General features: G+C 40.6%; 1 protein-coding gene across 3 annotated transcripts in view; it reads right to left on the reverse strand.

Moving 5' to 3' along the window:
- Positions 1-15,471, reverse strand: part of LOC138171962 (WD repeat-containing protein 7) — a 492,039-nt gene extending 476,568 nt beyond the window's left edge. The window contains exon 1 of one of the 3 annotated variants that reach the window (XM_069101570.1): positions 15,169-15,471. The gene's annotated coding sequence lies outside the window, so the exon portion shown is untranslated. The remainder of the gene's footprint in view (positions 1-15,168) is intronic. The other 2 variants (XM_069101552.1, XM_069101560.1) reach the window with 2 other exon arrangements.
- Between the last annotated feature and the right edge of the window lie 1,179 nt (positions 15,472-16,650).

Consider the following 16,650-nt stretch of genomic DNA (forward strand, 5'->3'; position numbering starts at 1 on the left):
TGATGACACAGGTTGAACTGGGTCACCAATGAGTTAAGACTAGAAAGTTCAGGGGTGATGGCCTGGGAAAATACTGAGGTATGAAGAGACTGGAGATCATGGTAAGCAGAAAGAACAGTACTAGGAGCTGTAAGGTATAGAGAAAAATGGAGTGATAAAGGATGATTATCACATAAAGGATTTTTAGAGTTCATTAATGTTGAAGTGGAACATCTGTTGGTCATGGCAAGATAAGGATATAACCATTTCAATATATAGATGAATTTTCCAAATCTCTAAAAAGAGAAATGCAAATTATAATAACTGAAGTTTCAACTCACTTTCATCAGATTGCAAAAGATGACAGTATATTTAAATGGTAAATGTTGAAAGAGGTATAGGAAGTCAGACATACCAATAAATGTCAGTAGACCTTTTATTTGGCATCTCACTACTCTGGAAAATAATTTGGAATAATAACCCCAGAGTGCTGACCCAATGATAGCACTACTAGGCAAATACACCAAGGAGTTCAAAGACAGAGGAGAAAGGTTCTATATTTACAAAAATATTTATAGCAACACTTTTCAGAGAAGCAAAGTAGAAACCAAGAATGGCTGACAAAATTGTTCAATGTGGTATAATAGCATATTATTGTGCCAAAAAAACGATGAAAAATTAAAGATTCCAAGAAACTTTAAGATGGCTTCTATGAACTAAGATGGGGTGAAGTGGCAGCCACAATAGGACCATAATAATAAAAAGGAAAATGGCACTAAAAACCTCCAGAACTTTGATCAATACATTATTCAATCAAAACTTCAAATGTAATGGTAAAGCATACTTCCTACGTTCTGGCAAAAAGGTAGTTAAGTAGATATAAGGAATTAAGCATGTCTTTTTAGACAGCTAATGGGTTAAGTTATTTTGCTTGACTATACTTCTTACAAGGAAGTATTCTGTTATGAGATTAGGAAGCCACTGGAAATTGACAGTGGATTAAAAAACCAAAATATTAAAACACATGTCTCTCCAGTGATACTCTAAGGCACAAGCTTCCAAAAATGGAAGTTGCAAGTCACTCGAAGGGCTAGGAAAAAGCACACAGAGGCATGAATAGTGGCATATTAATGAAAAGTTGGACAGGAAAAGCAGTTTCAAGGGTTTTATCAAAGAGGTATATGACCAGGAAAGGAAGCAAGAAAGGATAGGGAGAATGGTTAGTCTTCAAGCACCAGTGGTATTAAAGGCAACACAAAAATTCATTATGGAGGCAGTCTGGTAGCACAGTGGCTAGAGCACTGGGCCTGGAATCAGGAAGATCTGAGTTCAAATATGGCCTCAGACACTTACTGTGTGACCCCGTCATTTAACCCCTATATGCACCAGTTTCTTCAAGTGCAAAATTCAGACAATAACAACTACCTCAAAAGGTTGTTACAAGAACTAAGTGAGATAATAATTGTAAAAGTGCTTATTAGCATAGTGCCCAGCACATAGTAGGTACTATATCAATGTTTATTCCCTTCTCTCTCAAATGATCTAGAAGATCCACAACAAAGTAAATGGATCCTCTGTGAAAGACTGTTTTTAGGCCACATTGCTACCTATATGCCTACCAATTAAGTACAGAAATACTTCATTCAACATCATTCACTGTCTCTGTAATTAATCATTAAAAAAAAACAATAAGTAGCAATTAGTTCCAAAGAAACAATGTTACAATTTGATTCCTAATATTACAATGGAATTATCTGACATTGGTTATAATGTATTGACAATAGGTTTGGAAAATGTCTCTAGATAGGCCACTATTATGCAGGATTTCTCTGTATAGCATCATTAATATTTATGTAACATGTGAACTCTAGATAAACATAAAGATACTGGAGTCCATGCACTCCACTGGTACCTACACAATTTCAAGGGAATGAGAAATCCCTGAGTACACTAAGTTTATGTCCTATGGTAAACACGGGAAAGTATGAATGGGCCAGGATCTATACCACTAGAAGAAAGATTCATATCAAGAACATCATAGATGCATCAAAATATTGGAGTAAGGCAGGATCCATTGTTCAGATAATTTGGAAAGCTTAAGCTGTTCTTTAGATATTCTACAGTGTATTAGCAAGATAATTAGCAAGACATTTTTTCTATATCCAGAAAGCTAGAAATCAAGCTGACATTGTGGCTCTACTTTCATTTCAATAACAACTAGTCTTCAAAAAAAAATTATAGGAATCTAAAACAAAGAAATTCAAATGATAAAACAATAATCGAAAAAAATTAAGTTTCTGAAAAATTATCAGATTTAAAAGATTTTTTAAAACACATATACTTTTCCATTTCAGTTTATCATAAATTTCAATTCCTACAATCTAAAAGAACTATTTCCTCGAGCCCCAGAACTAAGAAATACTATTTCATAAAACTGGAGTTACTATCGGAAAAATGTATTATGCTGATACTTTTCAAGGAGAAAAAGAAGAGTGCACAGTACTTACAGTTAATGATATAACATATTTCTGATTGTAGAATACCATGAACATGTTCTTCCATCTCACTCCGGCATTAAGAGAGATCAAAAAGTTATCCCTGGCTACATTAATCAATCAAAAAACTTCCTCTTGGCACAGACTCCAAAACATATTCCTCTGCCATGAATAAGTGAATTCTATTTTAAACTTAGTAGTGATCACTGAAGAATTTTTTTAAGCTCTTTAATTTCCTAAAATGATCTGGTGTTTTAAGCCAGATAAGGAAAAGTTTGCTATCAAGAGTGAAGGGCTGCCATAGACAGGGAACAAAGAAGTAATAAAGAAAAGTTGGTAGTATGGGTAGTGGGGAAGAAAGAATAATGAAATAATGAGAAACCAGACTTTAAAAAGCCATCAACTTCTACTTGAAGGAATCAAAGCATGATCACAAAGGATTCCTGTACTCCAAGAAGCTGCAACTTGTGCTTAACCCAAGATGAAGGTAACACCATTTTTATTCTGTACTAACAATCTCCAAATTCTATTAATTTGTTCACTCCTCTCAGACTCCGTGAAAGAATCAAGATTTAAGAACACATGCATATTGTCACCACTAACAAGATCACCTAATTTAGAAAAGGACGCTTCAAGGAATGAGAGAGAGACAACCCCACCCTAAAGTGGTGCTTGTCCTAAAGGCTGCTTTTTCTTACTGGAAGCCAGAAAAGAGGTTAGAGCTGGATAAGTAAATATGAAAATCATCAGCAGAGATGATAATTAAATCCATGAAAGCCAGTGCTGTGAAATTAATTTTCCTTAAGCATAAACCTAACTATGCAACTCCTCCATCAACTTCAATAGCTTCCTATAATCTCTAGGATAAAATATAACCTTCTCTGTTTAGCTTTTAAAACCCTGCACAACCTATCTTTCCAGTCTCATTGGACATCACTCTCCCTCCCAACCTCTGCAATCCAGTCAGGTTGGCCTTCTCTCTATTCCATTCATGAAACTCCATCTCTCTCAGTGCCTTTGTACAGACTGTCCCACATACCTGGCATGGACTCCCTCCTTATTTCTGGTTCACAGAGTCCAACTCTACATTAAGATGCTGCTCAGAATCCACCTTCTGCATGAAGCCTCACCTGATCTCTCTCAGATGCTAGTGTCCACCCACCCAAACCACCTTGTTCTTAGCCTACATGCTGGCTTTATATTTATGCTGTATATATTTTATGTATACTTGTTGTCTACCCCAATATAAGATAAGTTTCATGCTGTCAGAGATAATTTCATTCTTTGTACTTGGATCCAGAGAGTTTAGCCCAGCGCCTGACACATAGCAGGTGCTCAATTAATACTTGTTGACTGATTGACACATAAATTTGTTAACAGCAATGCAAAGTGCAAGATACAGTAGTTAAGAGCTGCATTACCGGGGCAGCCAGGTAGCACAGCTAGTAAGAGCACCGGCTCCAGTGTTGAGAAGACCTGGAGATCTCGAATCCCGGGCTCAGACACTTAGCACCCACCCAGAAACACCTGGCCGTGTAACCTTGAGCAAGTTACTTAACCCCAATTGCTTAGGGGCGGCCAGGTAGCTCAGGGAGTAAGAGCACCGGCTCCAGTGTTGGGACGACCTGGAGATCAAATCCCGGGCTCAGACACTCAGCACCACACCCAGAAATAACTGGCCGTGTAACCTTGAGCAAGTTACTTAACCCTGATTGCTTAAAAAAAAGAGCTGCATTACCTGGGGCTTGAAATGTTACAATTTATGATAAACTAACCAGGAACCTCATGATTAAACATTTTATATACCCCACATTTCCTTTATGATAACCTAGACAAAATGATCATCCAGACTCTGCCTGAATATTTCACCCCTTCATAAGGCAGTTCATTACACTGTTAGAAAGTCCAAGTTATTAAAAACACCTTCCTTTTATTGAGCCATAATTCCAGGCAATGATTCCAGTGGTGATCACTCAAAGTATATATAACAAATCTACTTCTTCCATATAACTTCAAATACCTGAAGATTATTATGTCATAGGAGCTAGAGGTAGAAGAGATGTTAGATGCTCAACTAGTCCAACTCCCTCCCACGTTTGAATAAGGAAACTGGGGATTACCCAGGTTAATTGACTGGCTCAAGGTCATGGAGAAAATAGGTAGAACACCCAGGCTCTCTAATTCTAGACTGATTGCCCTTTCCACAACAGCAACATTCTCTCTCCAGTCTTCTCTTCCTCAGGCTAAAGAATACCAAGTCAGGAGGTGGCCAGGTAGCACAGCCAGTAAGAGCACGGGCTCCAGTGTCAGGATGACCTGGGGATCGAATCCGGGCTCAGACACTTAGCACCCACCCAGAAAAACCTGGCCGTGTAACCTTGAGCAAGTTACTTAACCCTAATTGCAAGAATACCAAGTCAGGGGCAGCTAGGTGGCACAGTGAGTAAAGCGGAGTCAGGAGGACCTGAGTTCAGTTCCAGCCTCAGACCCTTAACACAAAAAAACTAGCGGTGTAACCTTGAGCAAGTTAACCCCAATTGCCCTCCAAAACGCAATAAAAGAAAAAGAATAACAAGTCCTTCAACTGTTCCTCAATGAAATGATTCTCAATGCCCTCCAACATCCTGGTTCCCTTCCTCTTACTGTGTTTATTAACATCCTTCCTGAAAGGAACCCAGAATTGAACCCAATATATTTTGTGCTGCTCTTACCAGTGCAGCAGAAAGGGGAAACTATTTCAGAAACTATTTCTATTAATGCAGCCTACAATTACAGTACCATTAACTTTTTAGCAGCCACATAAAACTGATGACTAACTGAGCTTCACTGAGTCTGTCAATATGTCTAAGTGTTATTTATGTCATTTGCTATTAAGTAATATCTCCTCATTCTTAAAAACAATAAAAATATATATTGAAGGCTACACAAAGAATAAAGACGGGCACACCAATGAACTGTTGGTGAGTTATGAATTGAGTTAACCATCTAGAAAATGTTTCAGAATTTGATATGAGGGGCAGCTAGGTGGCGCAGTGAATAGAGCACTGGCCCTGGAGTCAGGATGACCTGAGTTCAAATCCGGCCTCAGACACTTAACACAAAAACTAGCAGTGTGACCTTGGGCAAGTTACTTAACCCCAATTGCCCTTCAAAAAGCAAAAAAAAAAAAGAATTTTATTTGAAGTCACCAAATTGGTTTTGACCCAGTGCCACTGGGCATACACAAATTAAAGGTAAAGAAAAGGACCTATATATTAAAAAAAAAAAAAAACCCACCTCAAGACAGGATTTGGGGGAGGGAGGGGTAGAAAGAAACAGAAATGAAATAAGTGTCCATAAAATGGGGAGTGGAAGTATAAATTGTGATCTATGAACTTAATGAAATATTGAGCTATAAGAAACAACAAATAATTCCAAGAAACCTGACAAGTATTACATGAATCGATGCAAAGTGAAATAAGCAGGAATGAGAACAATTTACACAATGATCCCCAATTATGTATAAGAAAACAATTCTGAAAATCATCAGAACTCTAAAAAAACAAGTCTAACTCCAGAAGACTAATGGTAAAATACTCTCCCCTTTACCTGGCAGAGAAGTGATACACCAAAAGTAGGAAATAAGGTTGCTAAATATGGCCAACGTGTTTGTTTCTTTTGCTTACCTATACTCTACTGCTAGGTGAAGAGTTTTATTGGGAAGAGACAATAAGGTTTTGTTCTGTTTTGTTTTTTTAAAGCATCAATAAAACAATAGGGTTTCTACACCTGAGTTCTGAGCTTTACAATGATCTTCATTTGATTTATTTTGTTTTTAATTATCCTTGTTTACCCAGTTCTCCCTAAGCCTAAAAATTACTTTACTGACCCCACCATAACCTCAGCCTACTGTCTGCTCTCTCTCTCTCTACTCTTTTTCTGGCAAACTTGTGGAAAAAGTCAGTCTCTCTTCACTGCCTCTACTTCATTATTTCTACCACTCTACTGAAACTATGCTTTCCAAGGTCTACAATGATTTCTCAATTGCAAAATCCCAAGGTCATTTTTCACTCCACATCCTGCAGCTACCTGCCCCTCTACAGACTGATCAAAAATCTCTCCCCCTCTTCGATCACCTTACTTCACTCCTATTATTCTGACTGCTCCTTTACAGAAGTCATGTCATGATCAGTGCCTGGAACGTGTATATCCACAAAGGTTCTGTCCTTTGACCTCTTCTTGTCTTCTATTTCTATACCTTCTCACTTTGGTGAGCTTAGCTCCCATAGTTTCATTTAATATCTCTGCACAGATATATCCTAAATCTATATATTCAGTCTCAATTAATCTCCTGAACTACTGCTGTCATATTTATTTGATATAGTTCTGTAAATCAGAAGTATAGCAACACAGCCAAAAAAAAAATAATAGAATAAGCAAAAGTAAAGAGGAAACAAAATTAGTGCTGCTTGTTTGTTCTTTGTTCTCTAAGATGACTACCAAATCAGGAAAGTGATCTCATGACATGCAAGGATTTAAGTGAGGGAGGGCTGTGCAAAGTTCCCAGTCTCACTTTCTCCTCTGGAGGAACCCCAAAGATCCAACAAAAAGTAAATCAATGATTTCACTAAATAACAAGATATAAAAGAAAACCAAAAAAAATCATCAGCCATCCTACATATCACCAATGAAATCCAGCAAGAAAATAGAAAAAAAAAACTATTCAAAATAACTATTTTAAAAATCTGGGTGTCCAGCTACCAAAACATACACAGGAATTATTCAAAACATTCTTTACAAAATTTGAAACAGATTAAAACAGGAGCTATTAAAAACATTAATAGCTCATGGCTGGAAAATGTCAATATGATAAAAATGACAATACTACCTAAATTAATCTATAGATTCCATGCCATACCAAAATGCTAAAAAGATTACTTCATAGAACTAAATAGCAAAATTCATCTGGAAGAACAGATGATTTTGATCTTATGATCAAAAAGAAATACATTTTTTTAAAGAATAAAATACAAACTTCTTATATTGCCCTTTAGGATCCTCCTACAAACTGGTTCTAGTCCACCTACCCTGCCTTATTTCAGCCTTACTCGCCTTCACAAAGTTCATTTACTGAAGCTACCAACTGGTCTCCAAGCTTTTCTCAGCGCCAAGAATGTGCTCCCTCATGACCTCCACCATCTGGAAAGACTGGAAAGGCAGGAAGGGACCAGGCTGCAAGGGTTTCAAAATCAAGAGAGGTTTTGTATTGATGCCTGAAGGATCCACTGGAATTTACTGAATGGGGATGAGGAACCAAACTTGATCAGACCTGTGCTGTAAAAAGATGAATTTGACAGCTGAGTGGGCTAAAGTGGTGAGATACTGACGCAAGAGGACCTACCAACAGGCAACTGCAACAGTCCAGGCAAGAAGTAATGAGGGCCTATGTCAGGAGGGTGGTAGGGTCAGAAGAGAGATGACAACATATACTAGAGGTACTGCAACCACAGAATCAATAGGACTTGGCAAATGATTAGATGGGGGGAGGGATAATGGGGGAATCAGAGGATTAGTTGAAGATGATACCCTCTGAAGAAACCTGGAAAACTAGGGAAAGCAAAGGCAACCAACATTTATTAAGCACCTGTGTGACAGGCCCTGAGTGCTAAGTTCTTCAGAAATATTATCTCATTGAATATGGGAAGATGGTGGTGCCAGAAATAGAGAAGTTAGGAAAAAGGGAAGATGTGGGGATGGGGGAATAATTAGTTCAGTTTGTTTTTGTTTTTGTTTTCTGCTTTTTGGAGGGGGAAGGCAGGGCAACTGGGGTTAACTGACTTGCCCAAGGTCACACTGCTAGTAAGTGTTAAGTGTCTGAGGCCAAATTTGAACTTAGTTCCTCCTGACTCCAGGGCTGGTTTCTATTCATTGTGCCACCTAGCCGCCCCAATTAGTTCAGTTTTGAACAGAGAAGTCACTTTTCAACTCTCTATCTGACTGTAATTTATTCTCCACAAAAATGACAAATTAATGTTCCTGAAACATTATTTTTCATCATATCATAAACAAAGCATATCTAAATTCCCCAATTTTAGCTATCTCAAAAGGTATGAGATAGGATTGATAAGTGTAGATAGATAGATAGACAGACAGACAGATAGATGGATAAGATACTTTGTAAAGATAAATTTGTATTTAATGACAGATCCTCCCAAACAATAGTGCAACAACTAAATCTACACAGGATATCAGGGGAAAGAAAGACAGGGAAAGTAATGAATAAAAAAGTGAGCAAGGCACGGGTAACCACAGGATCAAGAATCTTTATTTGCTAAAGGGCATACAAATGTAATTATCTGGTAATTACAATTTGCTTCAATTACAATAACTAACTGATCTGGTCCAGTGAGCATTCAGTAAAACAAGTATTTTTAAGCATCTATGTCTCTGGCATCATGGATACAAACACAAAAACAAAAACCGTCCTTGCCCTCAAAGTACTTTTATTCTACTGAGAAAAGAAACATGTAGACAGATGAACATAATTTCAGAAGGAGGATACAAGTATATAGGTGGAGGTTATTAGAATCTGAAAAAGTTTCTCATAGGAGGTGGCACTTGAGCTGAGTCATGAAGAGAGGTAGTTTCAAGAGACAGTGGTAAGGAAGGGGACACTTCAAGCATATGGACAGCCTATGCAAAAGGACAGAGGTGGGAGATAGAAGTTCCTTTGGGGGAACAGCAAATGTGTCACTTTGCCTGAAAAACAGAGTGCATAAAGGGGAGTAATGTAAAAACCAGTCTAAAAAGGTAGGCAGGAACTAGATCGTGAAGGGCTTTAAAAAGCCAAACAGGAGTTCCTATTTTATCATAGAAACAAGAGAATCACTGAAACTTCCTGGGTAGAGAAGTTAAGATTATTAGTCCTGTACTTGAGGAATATCAATTTAGCAGTTATGTGGAGTATACCTTGCAGAAAGGAGACAGGATGCGAAGAAACCATTTAGATTGTTACCAAAACAGTCCACACAAGAGGTGATGGAAGGCTGGACTAAGATGATGACTATGGAGTGGAGAGAAGGGCACACACAGGAGACATTGAAGGTAGCTGACATCACGTCAACACAGTGGCTATGGGAGGGGTGCAGGGGAAAATAAGAGTTAAAAATGACCCTGAGATTAACCTGAGTTAACTGGTAAGAAAATATGTATGGAACAATATGAGAACCAAAAGAAGCTGTTGAATTTGGAAGTTTAGAGATTAGTGGTAACCTTGGAAAACAGTTTCATTTAAATGGTGGAGTCAGAAGCTAGACTACAAGTAGCTCAGAGTCAGTCGGGTGTACGAAAAAGAGGCAAGGAGTGTATTAGCTTTTGTAGGAGTTCAGCATAACACCAAGTAGTAGTAAGTTACAGAAAGGTAGTAACGAACAGGTGATTGTGCCCTACTGGATTTTTGTTCATGTATGCTAGTTAATTTGGTACATCTTTTAGCCAAAAACTTCAGTATGAGCTTTATTAAAAGTCATGGATATTCAGTTTATGGTAGATGCCCAAGGTCTAAGGGAAAGAGCCAAGAAAAGGTGAAAGAGAAAAGGAGCAAAGACTGAAATCAATTGTGAACAGGCAGAGGAAGAAAATTTAGGGAAGCTACCCTCAACAGGGTGCCAAAAACGGAGATAAATTCAAGAGACCACAGAGTCCAGGAATACACTTTAAAGATTGAAGAGACTGAGGTTCAAAGGAATTAAATTTTTTTGTCCAATATCTACGTGTTTAGAAGAATGGCTCAAGGTTACACATCCAGACCTGGAAGGTAAGAGAGCCAAGATGAAATACAGATTTCAAGTCGAATGCTCTTCCATTAGACCAATACAGATATTCTAGCCTCAGAACAGAAGAAAGGCAGAATGTTTTAGAAGGAAACTCAGCATGAGTTGTTATGCTGCTCTGCCTACTTAGAATTAGTCAACCTATATAGTCTGGAACCCTGGATTTCCCATAACAAAGTATACTTTTTTTGTACTATAAAAATCTGAGCATATAATGAATCACATAATGACAAAAACTAAGGAGAAGGGTCACAGGACAGTTTAATAAAAACTCCCTTTACCTTCCTGGGTACTGGACATGGTAACTGCCAACTTAGCGGTGGTTTACCAGACAACTCTTCATTGCTCACCAGCTGTGTCCCTTGTATTCATCTGTATCATCATCATCCTCACCCTTCTCTTTCCCCCCTCCCACCTCAGGAAAAATTCATCAATCAGGAAACATCATGGAGAGTGCACCAACTTTGATACCCATACCTCATCAGTACCCTCAGTTGCCTCTGCTCCTCTGACTGAAGGGCTACAAGGCAGAGCTAAAAACTCTTCCCAAAGCCTGCATTTAAAGAGGGCTCAGAAGCCCAGGCAACTCTTCATTTTCCAATAGCTGCACTCCTTTGATTAGACTTCACCATCATCATTCCCTCCCACGGTTTTTGGAGGGGGGAGGAGTGGCAGGGAAAAGGACCCCATAATCTTTCCAGCTTCTTTTTATGCCATCTTCCCCCACTTCACTGTAAGCTCCTTGAGGGCAAGGACTGTCTTCCTTTTTTTTTTTTATTCATACCCCTCATACTTAGCACAGTGCCTGGCACACAGTAGATGTTTGATAAATGTATATATCGTATATAGGTGACTACAGAAAGTCTCTTGTGCTTGGAGGAAGCCTTGGTACTTTCATTACTTATCACACTGCTGCTAAAGAAAGCAACTCAATCAATTAATCTACAAGCAACTGAGCAACTTCGGCTCTCCCTAGTATAAAAGCTCACACAATATGCTCACCTCTTCCCTGACCTAGGCTGACCAAGCCAATTCCCTAAGCAACTACAAAACCTACATTTCTTTCAAGTCCCTGCTTAAGTCATATTTCCTATATGTACTCTTCCCTAATCACTGTGGTCCATCCACAATAAGTTTTTTTTCTGAATTCCTAAAGAATTTTTAGTCTCTATAAATCTACCATTTCATTATAACAAGGACTAAAAGTAGGCAGTAGGAAAGAAGGAAATTTAGGCAACTTATAAACAGGTAAAATGTGTTCCAAAAGCTCATTTTTAAGTCAATTGGTTGGAACTTAAGAATGCCTTTTCCTCTCTTAAGATGCATATCTAATGTAATATTTTTGACAATACCCTCCAGAGACCACTGCTTTTCACTCTAATTAAAAATAAAATATGGAATCCATTAAAAGTACATATTCATTATCATCATTTTGGATTCTAAATCATTCCCTACAATTGGGGGAAAAAAAGTCAGTTGTATATTCTTTCAACACGACATTAACACATAAATATGCTCATTTAAAGAGCCAAAATTTTCTTTGACCTTGGGCAATACTCTTTTCCTTATATATATATACACATACATACACACATACATACACACATACATAAATACAAATCTTTTTTTCCAAAAAATGGGTTACAACGTAAAATAAGTTAGCCAATGGTCGATGTACAAATGAAGGAAAAGTTCTGAATAAATGAGTTATAATTATATTTCTAGTGCTAAGAAAAATAAAATAAAAGCTTGATTAAAATCACCAATAAATGAAAATTCATTTTGAATTCACAGGTCTTGAATTTCAACAGGGATCAAGGTTTATTCAACAATTTTCCATGTCTATAATTAATACATAATATTTATCAAAGGTACAAAGAACCAAATTTTCTAGTTAGCATCCACTGTAACTTCATTTACCCAATTTGTGCGATCTTTTTTTTAGACTGGCATTTTATATATGGCATGAGAGTTTCAAAGCAACTCAAATACCTTCTTATGTGAACCCTCCAACATCTCTGTGAAGTAGGAACCACAGATAGTATTATTCCATTTTATATATGAGGAAACAAGCTGGAAGAAGTTTAAATTTCTTACCCATGATCACCCAGTTCTTAAATCTTGTATCTGGATTTGGAAGCAGGGCTTCCGTGCTCTATAGTCAGGCTCTCCACTGAACCACAGCTTGCTCAGGGCTAACACACTTACCAGATGATGGCAATCACCGATCAGATAACCAGTAATGTTATAAGTAATGGCAGGTATCCTGATTGAGGCCTCTTAACCCATCCAAATCATGTGGGTTCTACTTGGCTAAGTATTTTGTGGTCAGATTTACCCTTTCATTTTCCCAACGCACAGGAGACTTTTCACGTCTCCATGTGGTGTGAATCCTAAAGAAAACGGCTAAGGGAACTATTAAATGAAGAACAAGATTGCTACTGTCGCAATCTACCAAGTTGTTGACCAGTGATGAGCCCTAGTCATCCACAAACACATACAGATTCACAAACTATTATCAAAGATAGAATTATTATGACAAGTTTAAAGGCCATAAGAATTAGGATAGCTAGACTAAGATAAATTGGTAATCAGCAAAGAACTAATGACACTTTAGATAGTTTGTTAGCTATGAGACCTCCACAAAGTAACACTCAGCACTTCACAATTCTTTTCTACATAGACTTGATCAACATCCCACGACTTACAGGCACCACTAACCCAAGCAAATATTCTTTTATTTTATAATGTGTGTGAAAATGTCCAATTAGAAAGAACTCACATTTACACAGTACTTTAAAAGTTTTCAAGGCACTTTCTTAACAACTGTGTGGTAAATACTGCAATATCAGTCTCATTTTAAAAGTAAGAAAATGGGTATCTCAGAGAGTTTAGTGGCTTATCCAAGTTCACAAGGCTGAGTCCTGAGTCTAAATTCAGTGCTCCTGACATAACATGATAATGTCTCATAATAATATCTGTCCTGTAAAGATCAAATGAGAGGCTGGATTCAAAAGAGCTTTAAAAATACAGATATGAGGAACTAACTCTATAGTCTTGGGCAACATTAACTCCATGCTGTAGACTAGCTAACCAACTTTAACAAAAATACAACATACACGATAAGTAATAAATATAATCATAAAATAATTCTGAAGTTCTAGGTATAAATGCAAAATAATTTTCCCAAACTCTATATATAGACCTATCTTGCCTATATCCACAATTGAAAATGGCTTAAGATGACATAAGGTACCAACCTCCTTCTTTTCTAAGAAGGGTTTATTAACACCCCACAACCTTTTATAGCCACCTCTGTTAAATCTGCGTCCATGGCATATGTATGAAGTATGGTTTTGCAAACACAGTATGTTGGCATGAAGTAGGAATTAAATTTGGAATGAGATCTACATTCAAATCTCCATTAAGCTTACTAACTTGGTGACCAAATGGAAGTTAACCCTTGTGGTTTCAGCCTCCTTATACATAAAACAAGGTACTTTGTATTAGATGATCATAAAGGTCCCTTCTAATTCTACATCCTACACTTCCTATGACCACTTATCAAAAGTAAAGTTTTAAAAGGAAACTGAAGGAAATTAGTCTCTCTCTCTATCCCTGAATAGTAGGAAATATCAAACAAGTACAGTGGTAGTAAACAAGCAAAGGATGGCTTCTTTTGAATGTTTTCATCCCCAAAGCAAGTATTCATAAAACTCAAGGTGTAAAAGAGCATTACTAATTTTACTCCTAGGTCCTTTTAATGTGTCTGTGCATTACAGTCGTCTATAAATACAGGAACAGACATAGTGAAGTGAATTTTATATAACAAGAATACTGTAAAAATTGATGTAGAGAAGAATTATGCTGTAATAAATATCTCTAAATATTTAGGTCAGATTTGTTTTTCCCATTTGCTGCATCTAAAAATTTCTTCACTTTGGATATTCTGACAAATATTCAGCTTCTAATAATGAATGCATTCTCAATAGATATTTCAATGGGCTACTTAAAAAAGTGCTTCTATATTCACACTGTGACTGAACAGTTTACGAAAACGCTAAAAAGAAAAAACTATGTAAAAAAATGTTCGGGAATTTGGCATTTTTCTTAGAATGGATTTTTGTGACTGCCATCCTACATTCACAAATGTAATTTAAGTAAGGAAACCCTGGATCCGCGTCACACGGAAGAGCATAGGCTGTCACCGCCACCGAATAAACCCCAATTCGGCAGTCGCGGGATCACAGATTGACAGCTGGAGAGAAAGTAAGAGATGATCTGGTACAACCCTTCCTTTCAGAGACGAGGAGACGGAGACAGAGAGAGGTTAAGCGACTCCCCGATCCGCTCTTTGCCCACACCCAACCGAGACACAGTTACCCTACCCACAGGGAGCCAGCAAGGTCGCGCCTGTGCCCTAGGGACCACTGCAGCAAGCCGTGGCAATAAGCCACGAGGTAGAGACGCGAAGTCCAAACGCCAAAGGTGACCCAGCACTGGCCCCAGAATAAGCACGTCAGAGATCCGCGGTCCATCCGCCACTCCAGGTCCCTGTGACCTCGGCCCGACGGCCAGGGGGCCAAGACCGACAGACGTCCCCGACACGCCACCAGGGAAAGCATCCTGGTCTCGGCAGCTCCCAGCGCCAGCCCAGGCAGCGGAGCCCAGAGGCGCCGTCCAGGGCCCCGGACACGCCGCAGTCACGTTCTCTGCCCTGACGCCACCTGCCAAAAGCTGCAATGGGGGAGGGGGGAGGGCGAGGGCACAGCTGGCAGCGGCGGCCGGACGGAGGACCTCTGACCTCTGACCTCTGACCCACCCAGGTCGGCAGAGCCGCTCGTCCCGGGGCGGCGCCTGGAAACACCCCGAAGCTCTTTTACCTTCCGAACTCTCGGTTCCCGCCGCCCCGCCGCCGATGCCCCCGGGGAGATGGAGAGGCTAGACGGCGCCGGGGCTGAAAGATGCTCGGGCGGGGCCGGAGGGCTCTGGCTCCTGCCCCGCCGAGGTCCTCAAGCGCCCAGCCGGCTAGAAGAGGCTTGTGGCCGTGGCCGCCGCCGCTGCCGCCGCCGCAGTAGATCAGCTGACAGCGGCCTCCACTGCCTCACCGCGACTGTCGCAAAAGAAGGGGGTAAAAAAAAAATACACACAGCTTCCCCACGCCCAGAGACACAGTCCGGGTCTGATCGACGGCTGCGGGACCCAGCCGGGTTGCCATAGAAATGGAGCGGAAGAGGACTTCCTTCCTCCCCTAAACCCCGCCCCCTCCCCTTTCCGGTGTTTCTCTGAAGCTCCAGCGAGCCTCTCAAGGGCTGAGACCGTGGGCAGAGGAGGCCGCTGCTGCCATCTTTGTTGTGGGAAGGCGCTCTCGGTCCTTCTGACTGGATTCCGGAGGATACTGAAAGCGGAAGGGCGGACCTGGGGCTGAATGAGAGGCGGGCCCTCGGGCGGGACTTCCGCTGTCTAGGACTGGGGAGCCTTGGGGCGGGATGCTCCGGGCTTCCCTGCGGCGCTTTCCCCAGGGAGCTTCGGCTGCTTTGGGACTCAACTTCCCCAGGGCCCGAGAAATTAAAGGGCCCTTGTCCTCGGATAAACGCCCCCCGGGGGGCTTCAAGCTCCGGCCTATCAATCAAAGAGCATTTGTAAACTTGGAGCTTAACGCTGCGCTCCCCAGCGCGGAGCCGAGCGGACGAAGAACAATGAAAGCTCAGCTTGTGCCCTCCGGGAAGCGGGGAGAAAACGAGGCAGCCGGCGAGGGCCCGCTGTGAGAGGGGCGGCGCTGGCCGCTGGGGAAGCCCGGAAAACGCGCCCGGCAGAGAAGGGCCCGGTTACGCCGAGGCGCTTGGAAGAAGCCCGGACCAGCAGCGTGGGCAGAGGCCAGACATCAGAAAAGGGCAGCGGGAATGAGTCAGCCGCGGGTGTGCAGTGAACGGGACCAGAGGCCATCCGGTGCCTTCATCCTTCATTCTGACCAACGTCCCCGAGCCTCCCGGTCAGAAAGTCCGAGCTGACTGTGACCCCTACCGCTGCATCTCCACCTAAGGATGGGCCGCCCCCTCTCAACCTTGGGAGAACCTTCCTTACCCTCCGCCCTCAGTGCTCTTAGGCTCTGACGTCACTCTTCTTTCTTACTGGTCTGTTACCTGTAGTTCAGCCATCACATTTCTCACCTTCTTGCGAGACTTAGGGTTTGCCGATCTTTCAAGCCAATATCCCCTTCTTACTCACTTGCTGCAGAACTAAGGAAGTCGGACTTGTCGAGTTGGCTGACACACCCAATTTGGGAGACTGTTGGAAACCTCAGCCTGTCCCGCTGCCTCTCACTCCCCCCCGACCGTCTCAGCAGATCGTTACACTTTACAGAG

The sequence above is a fragment of the Petaurus breviceps genome, unplaced genomic scaffold (assembly GCF_028583685.1).
Source record: "Petaurus breviceps papuanus isolate PSGF00001 unplaced genomic scaffold, PetGlider_PUasm1.0 128, whole genome shotgun sequence".
NCBI lineage: Eukaryota > Metazoa > Chordata > Mammalia > Diprotodontia > Petauridae > Petaurus > Petaurus breviceps.